Raw genomic sequence first — 10,548 nt, forward strand, 5'->3', positions numbered from 1 at the left:
CATTGAACAAAAAAAGGTCTGTTTTCACACAATCCCTGTTTTTCATCAAAACCAAATACACTGGAGGAGGAACATTCGTGAGTTGATGCTGTCAAGCAGTCCTTGTCATCTTGGGATTAATAGCAGTGGGGGAAGAGAAGTTAGGGTAGGGAGGGTTGAGTGCTGCGGTTTAAGGAATTGTGGTTTTAAATAGCTATTTTTAAGATTTGCTTTGCATTGCCCTGAGATTCAATATAACTCAGGCTTTGCAAAAACAGCAAATACATTTAGATGCCATGAGAGTGCTAGTGATAAAATGTTAACAAGGAAGATTGTTTTGGATGAGAATAGAAAATAAAGGAAGGAAAGACAGCAGGAAAAAATTATGTATCCTTCATCAGTCCATTCTAGAATGAATCCCAATTTAAAATGTAGCTGGTCTTTTGCATTTATTGCCAGGGCAAATATACACAAAATGCACCATTCTTGCATTTATTGAAGGCAAATATACATAAATGCACCATTCTTTCCACTAAAGGACTTCAATTCATAGCCTGAAGATTCAGATTAATTCAGATTAATATCTTGTTAAACCATGGATGGGAATGGTGTTAAGAGGAAAAAGTATACAAAATTATTTGTTTCTATCTACCTATTCAATTGGGTACTCAAGGTAGTTAAAAATAAAACATACAAAACAAATACCAGCATAACCATTAAAAATTTGGTAAAAGAGATTCACCTTAATTGCTCTTCTGGAATGAGAGAAAATATGAATCCAATGTCCAAACCACTTACCATTTCTAGCACTATTTGGTTTGGGTTAAGGCACCAAGCTGGGAACTGGGAGACTATGAGTTCAAGTTCTGCCTTAGCCATGATCCTTAGCTGGGTGACTTTGGGCCGGTTATTCTCTCAGCTCAATTCATCTCATAGGGTTATTGTTGTGGGAAAAATAGGAGGAAGACGGTATGCTGGATATGTTCACTGCCTTGAGTTATTTTCAAAAATAATAAAGGCGGGAAATAAGTAAATAAATAAGGCTTGCTTTGACACAAAGATGACAATACATGGAACCTTGTGGTTATGAAATATACAACCTCTAGATCAGTATTTCCCAACCTTGGCAACTTGAAGATATTTGGACTTCAACTCCCAGAACTCCCCAGCCCGCATTTGCTGGCTGGGGAATTCTGGGAGTTGAAGTCCAAATATCTTCAAGTTGCCAAGGTTGGGAAACACTGGTGAAGGGTATACTGTTGCTAATGGAAAAATGGAGGGCTCTTCTAATAAAGTATCTCTGGACATTTTCTACAGTGTTTATGCGGTGTGGATTCCAGACAGATGAACTGTATTCGGGGATTGGTCTGGCAAAAGTTTTGTATGCTCTGGTTAATAGTGTGAGATTATCGGAGCAGAAGCTACATAGGATTAGATTAACAACTCTTGAAGCCTTTTTGGCGATGTTGTTGCAGTGGGCTTTGGCACGTAGGTCATTTGATATGTGTATTCCAAGTTCTTTTATGGAGTGAGGGTTTTCTGTAAGTTCTTGTTTGTTAGCTATTTTTCAATTACTGTATCATATTCCTTCTGTTCAGTTCCATCTACATGTTCGTGTTGTAAGGACATCAGCCTACAGCTGAAGGAGAGGGTAGGGAATTGCAGGAAGCTGCTTTATATTTAAAACATATCTCTCCTTTCCTCATCCAATGGAGGCTTCCCTCCTCCTCCTCCTCCTCCTCCTCCTCCTCCTCCTCCTCCTCTAGTGCGCACCTTCCGACCCCGCCACAGCCAGCCAGGGGGTCGTGAGAAGAGGGAGGAGAGGAGGAAGGAAGTCTCCTTTGGATGAGGAATGCACAGAGGGTAAAATAACCCAAATGGGGGTTTCTGACGATTGACAGGCACAAGCGAACCGGGAACATTTCCTAATACAAAGGCACAAGAAAAGGATGTCCACTATCTCCTATATTCTCCTCCAATATTCATATTGACATTGGAAGTGCTTAAATAGAAATATTAGACAAGAATGGAAATTAAACACATGGAAATTAAAAAAGGAAGAGTATAAATGGCAGGCATTTGCAGATGACTTTGTCTTTATCTTGGAAGACCCACAAGAAAATGGACTCAAACTCATTAGGAAAATCAAAAAATATGGTGAAGTTGCAGGACTGAAAATAAATAAAGAAAAAAAACAAAAAATGATGTTACAGACCTACAGTAAAAAAAACTAATGAGGAACACAGGTATACAGATCCACTTAATGGCAAGGTGTGTAACAATTTTAAAAGATAATTATTATAAATTGGTGCAATAAATTAAAACAGCTTTGGAGACATGGAAAAATCTACAAGTATCATTGATGGGAAGAGTAGCTAGCAGAAAAATGAATATCCTGCCAAGGTTCAATGTATGTATGTGTGTATGGATGGATGGATCTGTTTGGAACCCATACTGCATCTTGGACATTAACACCCTCGAAAATGTCCAGAGATACTTCACCAGAAGAGCCCTTCACTCCTCCACCCGAAACAGAATACCCTACGAAATTAGACTCACTATCCTGGGTCTAGAAAGCTTACAACTACGACTCCTTAAACATGATCTAAGTATTGCCCACAAGATCATATGCTGCAACGTCCTGCCTGTCAACGACTACTTCAGCTTCAACCACAACAACACAAGAGCACACAACAGATACAAGCTTAATATTAACAGCTCCAAATTGGACTGTAAAAAATACGACTTTAGTAATCGAGTTGTCGAAGCATGGAATTCATTACCGGACTCCGTAGTATCTTCCTCTAGCCCACAACATTTTACCCTTAGACTATCCACAGTTGACCTCTCCAGATTCCTAAGAGGTCCGTAAGGGGCGTGCATAAGTGCACTAGCGTGCCTCCCGTCCCCTGTTCTATTGTCTCTCCTATATCTCATGTATCATATCTACTATTCTTCTATTCTAATATTCTTATACTGTACTACTCTCATAATATCCTTCTATTCTCTAATTGATATATTCTATTCCTAAATTTTCACTTCTATTCCTTCTCTAATATATTTTACTCGAGTATAACCTCTATAAATTTCATTGTGTATTGTGTATTGGACTAACTAACTAACTAGGTGGATGGATGCATGGCTGGATGGCTGGGTGGATGGATGGATATCTATTTATATAAATAAAATAGGCCTAAGGAATTTGAGGAATCACCCATCTTCCATGGTGTCTGCCTATCCAGTAAAAGCTGGCAAGTGTTGCCATTCTTTGGTTCCCCTCAATTCAACAGTGCCACCTACTGGGGCCCAAGAAAGAATGCCTTCTTTGCCACAAACGCATTTTTCTGAAACATAAAAACATAAAAAATCGGAATAAGAGAACTTCAGATAGGGTTCCTCTGTCATCTGTACAGCAAACAGTTATTGGACTTGAGTTACCTCACAGGCATTGTAGCCGTGGTGGGATTCAGAAACGTTAGTATTGTTTCTGGGGGAATGGCTTGGTGGGCATGGCAGGGCAAGGATACTGTAAAATCTTCATTCCCTCCACACTCCAGGGGAAGGTTACCAAATCCCCATTTCCTCCTGATCAGCTGGGACTCGGGAGGCAGAGAATAGATGGGGGCAGGCCAGTCAGAGGTGGTATTTACCGGTTCTCCAAACTACTCAAAACTTTCACTACCGGTTCTCCAGAACTAGTCAGAGCCTGCTGGATGCCACCTCTGCAATAGTTTTGGGTCTTACCTGTTCACTGAATAAGGAACAGTAGTCTTCACTAGTTCTCTGGTTGAAGTGGAAAAATGACAACACTTTAAATGACAACGCTCATTGATCTATCGTATAAAAGCTTGTCTCACCTGAGCCGTTCCTACAGAGAAAACAACTTGAAGTATTTGTACCTAGACATCGCCAGTTGAGCAGTATGTAAATATACATATTTATTAAATGTATATATAATTTATTATTACTAACAATAAAGTAAGCAGTGGAATGGCTTGTCTCAGAAAGTTGTGGATGCTTCATCACTGGAGACTTTTAACAACAGATTGAACAGCCATTCGCTAGTAATGATATAGAGCAGTGTTTCCCAACCTTGGCAACTTGAAGATATTTGGACTTCAACTCCCAGAATTCCCCAGACAGCATTCGCTGGCTGGGAAATTCTGGGAGTTGAAGTCCAAATATCTTCAAGTTGCCAAGGTTGGGAAACACTGTTATAGAGAACTGATAGCAAATCTTTTTTGGTTTGCATGCCAAAAGGGGGGACACGGGAGTGAGCCGACGCGTGAGCATGCTCACACCCATAATTCCATGCAGCCCCCCCCCCAACACGCTGCTGGAATACAATGGTATGCCCATTTTTCACTTTCCCCAGGCTTCAGAGCCTTTCTGAAAGCCTGGAGAGCGCAAAAATGGCCTTCCCCACCCCTAGCGGAAGCCCTCTGGAGGCAGGAAATGGCCCATTTGCCAACTTCCGATTAAACTTGAAGTCCCATTTTTTGGCTCTCCCCAATCTCCAGAGCCTTTCTAGGCAAAAACGGCCACCCCCGCCCTGGATGTCCTCCGAAGTCCAGAAATGCTAGTTTGGCGACTTCTGGTTGAACCAAAAGTTCCTTTTTTTTGCTCTTTCTAGGATCCTTGGGAGGGTGAAAATGGCCTTCCCCCGCCCCCCTGGAGGCCAGAAATGGCTCGTTTCAAATTGGGAAACAGACCATTTCTGGCATCCAGAGGACCTCCGGGAGGGTGGGGAAGGCCGTTTTAACCCTCCGCAGGCTCCTAGAAAGGCTATGGAATCTGGGGAGAGCAAAAATAGGCCTTGCCCACCTCCCCTGGAGGCTGGAAACAGCCTGTTTCCTGACTCCCAGAGGTCTCAGAAATCCCAATTATCAGCTGGCCAGCATCATAGCCAGGCTGCAGCCCACTTGGAACCAGGCCAGATGAGTTGAGGGTGAATGTGTGTGCATGTGCATAGCTCCATTTGTGAGAGTTTCAGGCACTTGTGCTCATGTGCAAAACTTCACTTGTGTGAGTGGCAGCCACTCGCACAGAACTATCATCTCTCTCCCTTAATGGACCATTTGGAAGTGAATCGCACATTGTAACTACAGATAATGTGCAGTTAGGAAATATTTTAAAACTTCCTTGTTTTTTTTTACAGCAGATAGGAGAACTGCATATAACAATGAAAAGAAACAGGATTGCAATATATATGTAAACAAATAGCAGCAAGGCCATCTCTCTCTCTCTTTCTATCTATCCACCCAACTAAAATAAATAAATAAATAAATAAATAAATAAAAAGTGACTTATTTTGAGCATCTGTTTCAAAAGCTCAAGTTTGAGTTTTATATGTTGAGGAAAGTGTTGTTATATGGGGTTTTATTGTGTAAAAATGCAATTCAAAATATTCCATCTACCAAGATCAGATGATGATATACAACTGGAGGCAAGGCTGCATGGAAAACTTTGCAAATTACACTTTTCTAACTAGTTTTGCAATCAATTCCATCAATATGGAATTGTCTTCGGAGTGGGGCAGCATAGAAATCCAATTAATAAAATAAATAAATATAAATATATGTGGTTCAGATTGTATTAATACTTTAGCAAATATGCAAATACGTTGTTTTTATATGAACTAAAAAGTCTTGGGCTTCTTGATGTATTTGTACTTTGTACTAAAGAAGAACTCACAAAGTACAGTGGTACCTCTAGCTAAGAACGCCTCTTAAGAACTTTTCTAGATAACAACCAGGGTTTTTTTGCCTCTTCTTAAGAACCATTTTCTACTTAAGAACCTGAGCCCGGAAAATTTTCCCAGGAAATTTGAGAGTGGCACGAAGGCCCGGCCAGTTTCCTGTCATTCCCCCTGGGTTTCCCTCTCTGGCACAGTGTATGGGAGGCAGCCTCACGCCGGGTGTATGGGAGGCACGTGTTCCTCCTCCCTCTTTTTTTTTAAGCCTTAAAGTTTTGAATTTTTTTGATTAACCTCACGTCAACTTCTTCCTTTAGCAGTGACTGTCCTCCTCCTCTTCCTCCTCCGACCCAAATTCTGAGCTTTTGTTTCTTTCCTAATGGGTTTGCATGCATTATTTGCTTTTACATTGATTCCTATGGGAAAAATTGCTTCTACCGTACTTACAAACTTTTCTACTTAAGAACTTGGTCACGGAACAAATTAAGTTCTTAAGTAGAAGTACCACTGTATCATGTCCTACAACTCATAAAAACATACCAGAATTATGGGATCACCATCTTATTCCTTATGGAGGTAAACTAAGATATTGCCAGATGATGTGTTATTCTAAAGGAACTGAAGAACTGCCTTGAAAGTAAACAGACACAATACAGTTGAGTTCTGATATTCTAGTCATTTATCCTTTTAATTTAATGAAAGTGGTTTAATCACTAAATGTTCATGTCACCACTTTGCCAAAATTTGACTTCTAGTTGCTGCAATGAGTTTCTGTTGTATCATTTCAAAATACAGATCAGAGATGCATTTTTTCTGCTTTCTACTACTACTTTACTACTATATGCCAGAATTCAATTTTTTAATTAATCATTTAACAACCAAAGTCTAAATCTGTGTAAATTTCATCAATTAACTTTGCTAGCAATAATAGAAGATTAATATAAATCCTTAGCCTTAAAGTATCAGTCCACTGGTTACAATCTGCAATTTATTAATCCGATTTGGGAAGCACATTTGTTTTAAACTGCAGCTGGGAGTAAATTTTAGAGATTTTACAGAGAACACAAAGATTAAATAGCTTTATGCTCCAAAACTGAACTCAAAATTAATGTTTTGAGGTATTTACACATTATAATCATAATCAGAGCAAAATTCTTTCCATTATTGTAAATGCTGTGGATAAGATAAATGTACATTCATTAACCAGTTCAAAACCTTAAGTTCTAGCCAACAATTTAACATTGATATAACAGTTTGTACATTAATAGAGAACATGTTACTATAGAAACAATAATATAAAGTTGTTGAGATGCCAAGAAAAAAATAAATCTTAAAATAATAACTGCATAGATTTTGTTGTAGGCAGCCATCCAAATCTTGATCAAAAGGGAATAATAAAGTCTGTTTTAATTAAAACATTCTATATGGAACAAGATTAGACACCATCTTCTGGGAAGAAGTTAGATGCAATCCAATTATTAATCTTTACTGTGATCCAAAATGAAATCAATAAAAGGAACACACAGGATGTTTTACAAGATGCCCATAGGAAATTCTTGTCCTCCATTTCTTTCTGATAGAAATCCTAACCATGTAGTTATAAAAATTGCACTCCATCACAAAAGGGTGTGGTTTGGCTGATAGTCTTGTATACAACTATATACTGTTTGCACAACTAAACAAGCAAAACAAATCAAAGACTGAAATGTACTAAAGCTAACTCAGTTAAACATTTAAGGTATAATCACGCAAATGGTTAACAAAAGAAAAGTTGTTCTTAACAAATGAAGTCAAAATCATCCCGTTCCTGATTGTAGTTGAGCACATGTTGTCGGATACGCGAGGAATCAGTCCAGGTAATAAGTCCTCCGTGGCCCTGGTGACCAAGAATGCAGGGTCTGTTATAACTTCTGGTCCCACCCAGATATGCCCCTGCTCCACAAATGTCACAGCAGATTTCAAGTTTTGCGCCATACGGAGCTTTATGATCAGACAAGGTAAACGGCGACGGCAGAAGGAAGAGGCTGAGACTCGATCACACAGCTCAAGAGAGCTCTTAGAGGGTATCACACCCATGGCATAAAGTTTGTCCATAAGAGCAGCAGTGCTCCTAGCGCGGAAACCTGCTGATTCAGGTACATCACCCAGGTCTCTGATCCGGCGTGCTAGTTCCCGAACAGCCCGACTAAGCTGATTGTAGCGAGTGTAATCTTCCCTCCGCTGTATACGGAAACGACGAAGCACACGCAGCTCAGCTAGGTTGCCTGGTTAGAAAATGGAAATAAAAATTAGATTATAACATATAGATATCTATATGTATGTATGTAAGAGAATGTAAAAAAAGGGATACTGTATGTGTGTAAATAGTAATAATGTAAATAATAATGTAATAATAGAGTAGATTAAAAATTAGAATTTAGATAAGTAACTGTTATTAGTCATACCCGTAGGAACTCGCTTATAGTGAGGAAAATTGCGTGTTTGTTTTATGGTATTTTATATTGTTTTTAATCTTGAAAATGCTTAATAATTTTTTAAAAAATAAAATCATTATCCCCAGCCTAGAATCTGTTTTGGGGAAGCAATTGGGAGGTGGAGTGATTATTTTGTCAAGTTTTACGAAAGGTCGTTCCAATCGTTAGGTAGCTTCGAGGGGCAAGCAATAAATAAGCACGATAACAAAAGCAAGGGGGAAAAAATCTGCCATTCCTACGACGATCCAAAATTGCTTTTTTTCCCCAAGAGGCAACTGGACTCTCTGATTTTTTTAAAAAAACCTATCTGAAAGTCCACTTGTGTCTTGGGGGAAAAAAAGCACCTTTGGGACAACCATGACCTGGATGACTGAGAATCTCCATAGACATTCCGATGGCGAGGAATCATAAAGCCCTTTTCAGATTCCCTAAAATTAATCGAGCAGAATTGGAACCAAGGGGCTGAACAGTGTGTTTTTTTCAGCAATCTCAATAGAAGAGTATAAGAAATCCCCCCCCCCCCAAAAAAAAACCCCTTCCCAGAGGGCTGAAATACTATTCTCCAGTTAAGGAAGGAGAAAATTGATGGGCTGCAACTTTCTCACAATACTTAATACTTATTATTACAAGTTTTTAACACTCATTAATACTTATTATAATAATGTTTTTAATACTTATTAATACTTAATAAGTATTAATACTTATTAATGCTTATTAATGCTTATTTATTTTATTTGTCTTATAAATATAGCATTGTATTGTAGTATGTTTAACATAAGTATAAAGTAGAGACAGAAAAGATAAAAAATACATTTGGCAGGAACTGTAGGCATAAAGGTGCACTTAATACTTATTAGTCTCTCCCTCTGCTTTTTGTAGTTTACGAGTGTTACTGTCATAGTAACATAGTATCGCAACGTTTCCCGCCTTCACTTTCTTTACGGCCAACTGCTCGCAGGAAAAAACAAGAAATAACATCATAACGGCAATAAAAAGCCCCGTAGCGTCATCCAATCGCATCTCTCCGATGGGAGACGAACTGACGTCAGGGAGAGTAAGAATCTAGCCAGTGAAAAAGCAAACACTGTGGTCTCAACGGCAATCGGAGACGGGAGCAAAACCGGAGCTCTGGCCACGCATTGCCTGGTCGGTCAGCCGTTTTGAGCTCGCGCTTGAATCTAACGGAGAACATCCTGATTAGGCAAATATTCTGAGCTACCTTCCTCAACCTGATGCTTTCCCATAGTGTGATTGGTAGAGTTGTGGACTATGAAAAGCTATTCTTACAGGATAATTAAACCTGCATTTCTTGCTTTTTTAAAAAATTAAATAAATTTATTTTTATTTTATTTAACATACAAACATTTAGACATCATATACTGTAATACAACATTGAACATTTACAATTTATATATTTACAAGATTTATTTTTTACAATTCTATTTGATATACCTTTTTCTTAACTTCCACCCAGTTGTATATTTTTCCCACACTTTGTAATAGTCCTTATTTTGTTGGTTTTGTATCTCGTATGTTAATTTGCTAAATTTGGCGCAGTCTAATATTTTTTTTAATCACAATTTCTTCGTTTGGAGTCTTTTCTTGTTTCCATACTTGTGCATATGCTAATCTTGCAGCAGTAAATAAGTGATTTATTAAGTAGTAATTTTCTTTTACTATGTTTGCCTCTGATTATGCCTAATAAATACATTTCCGGTTTTATCTCGACTTTATAGCCCAGTATTTCTTCCATCCATGTCCGAATTTGGATCCAATTTTTTTTTTTGCTTCCTTACATTGCCACCATTTCTTGCTTTTAATAATGGGGGTTTTAGTGTTTTTTAAATTATTACATTTGTTCTTACATTGTCTTAGTTATTGTTGTGAGCCGCCCCGAGTCTTCGGAGAGGGACGGCATACAAATCTAAATAATAAATAAATAAATAAATTATGCCATCCAACAGTATGTAGCCTTCTACATTTTATATCATTTGTCGCCTCCCTAATACATATATTATTTTTTAATATTTTGTTTTATATTGTTTTGGTTACCCACTTTGAGATCCTGGGTATGGATGAAGTATTCCACCCCACCCATTCCCTGGTCCATGATAAGGAATCTATGTCATGAATCATAGACTTAATGAAGCATAGTGGATGAATACCAGCAGATGATATGGCTCCCCAAATCAACACATACTGTGGAAATGTTACACTGGACCTCAAGCATCTTGCAGAGTGTGCCTCCATTCTTCCTCCATACTTTGGGTCCTTGGTTGCCAAATGAGATGTAAAAGTTTCCACAGTCTGTGTTGATTTGGGGAGCCATGTCATCTGCTGGTATTCGTCCACTGTGCTTCATTAAGTCCAGAGTCAACAGAGCTGTCTACCGGGAGATTT

General features: G+C 38.6%; 1 pseudogene; it reads right to left on the reverse strand.

Annotated features, from left to right (window-relative positions):
• Window positions 1–6,956: 6,956 nt before the first annotated feature.
• LOC139171971 (U3 small nucleolar ribonucleoprotein protein IMP3-like) lies at window positions 6,957–10,258 on the reverse strand (annotated as a pseudogene).
• Between the last annotated feature and the right edge of the window lie 290 nt (window positions 10,259–10,548).

Source organism: Erythrolamprus reginae, chromosome 1 (genome assembly GCF_031021105.1).
Source record: "Erythrolamprus reginae isolate rEryReg1 chromosome 1, rEryReg1.hap1, whole genome shotgun sequence".
Lineage (NCBI taxonomy): Eukaryota > Metazoa > Chordata > Lepidosauria > Squamata > Dipsadidae > Erythrolamprus > Erythrolamprus reginae.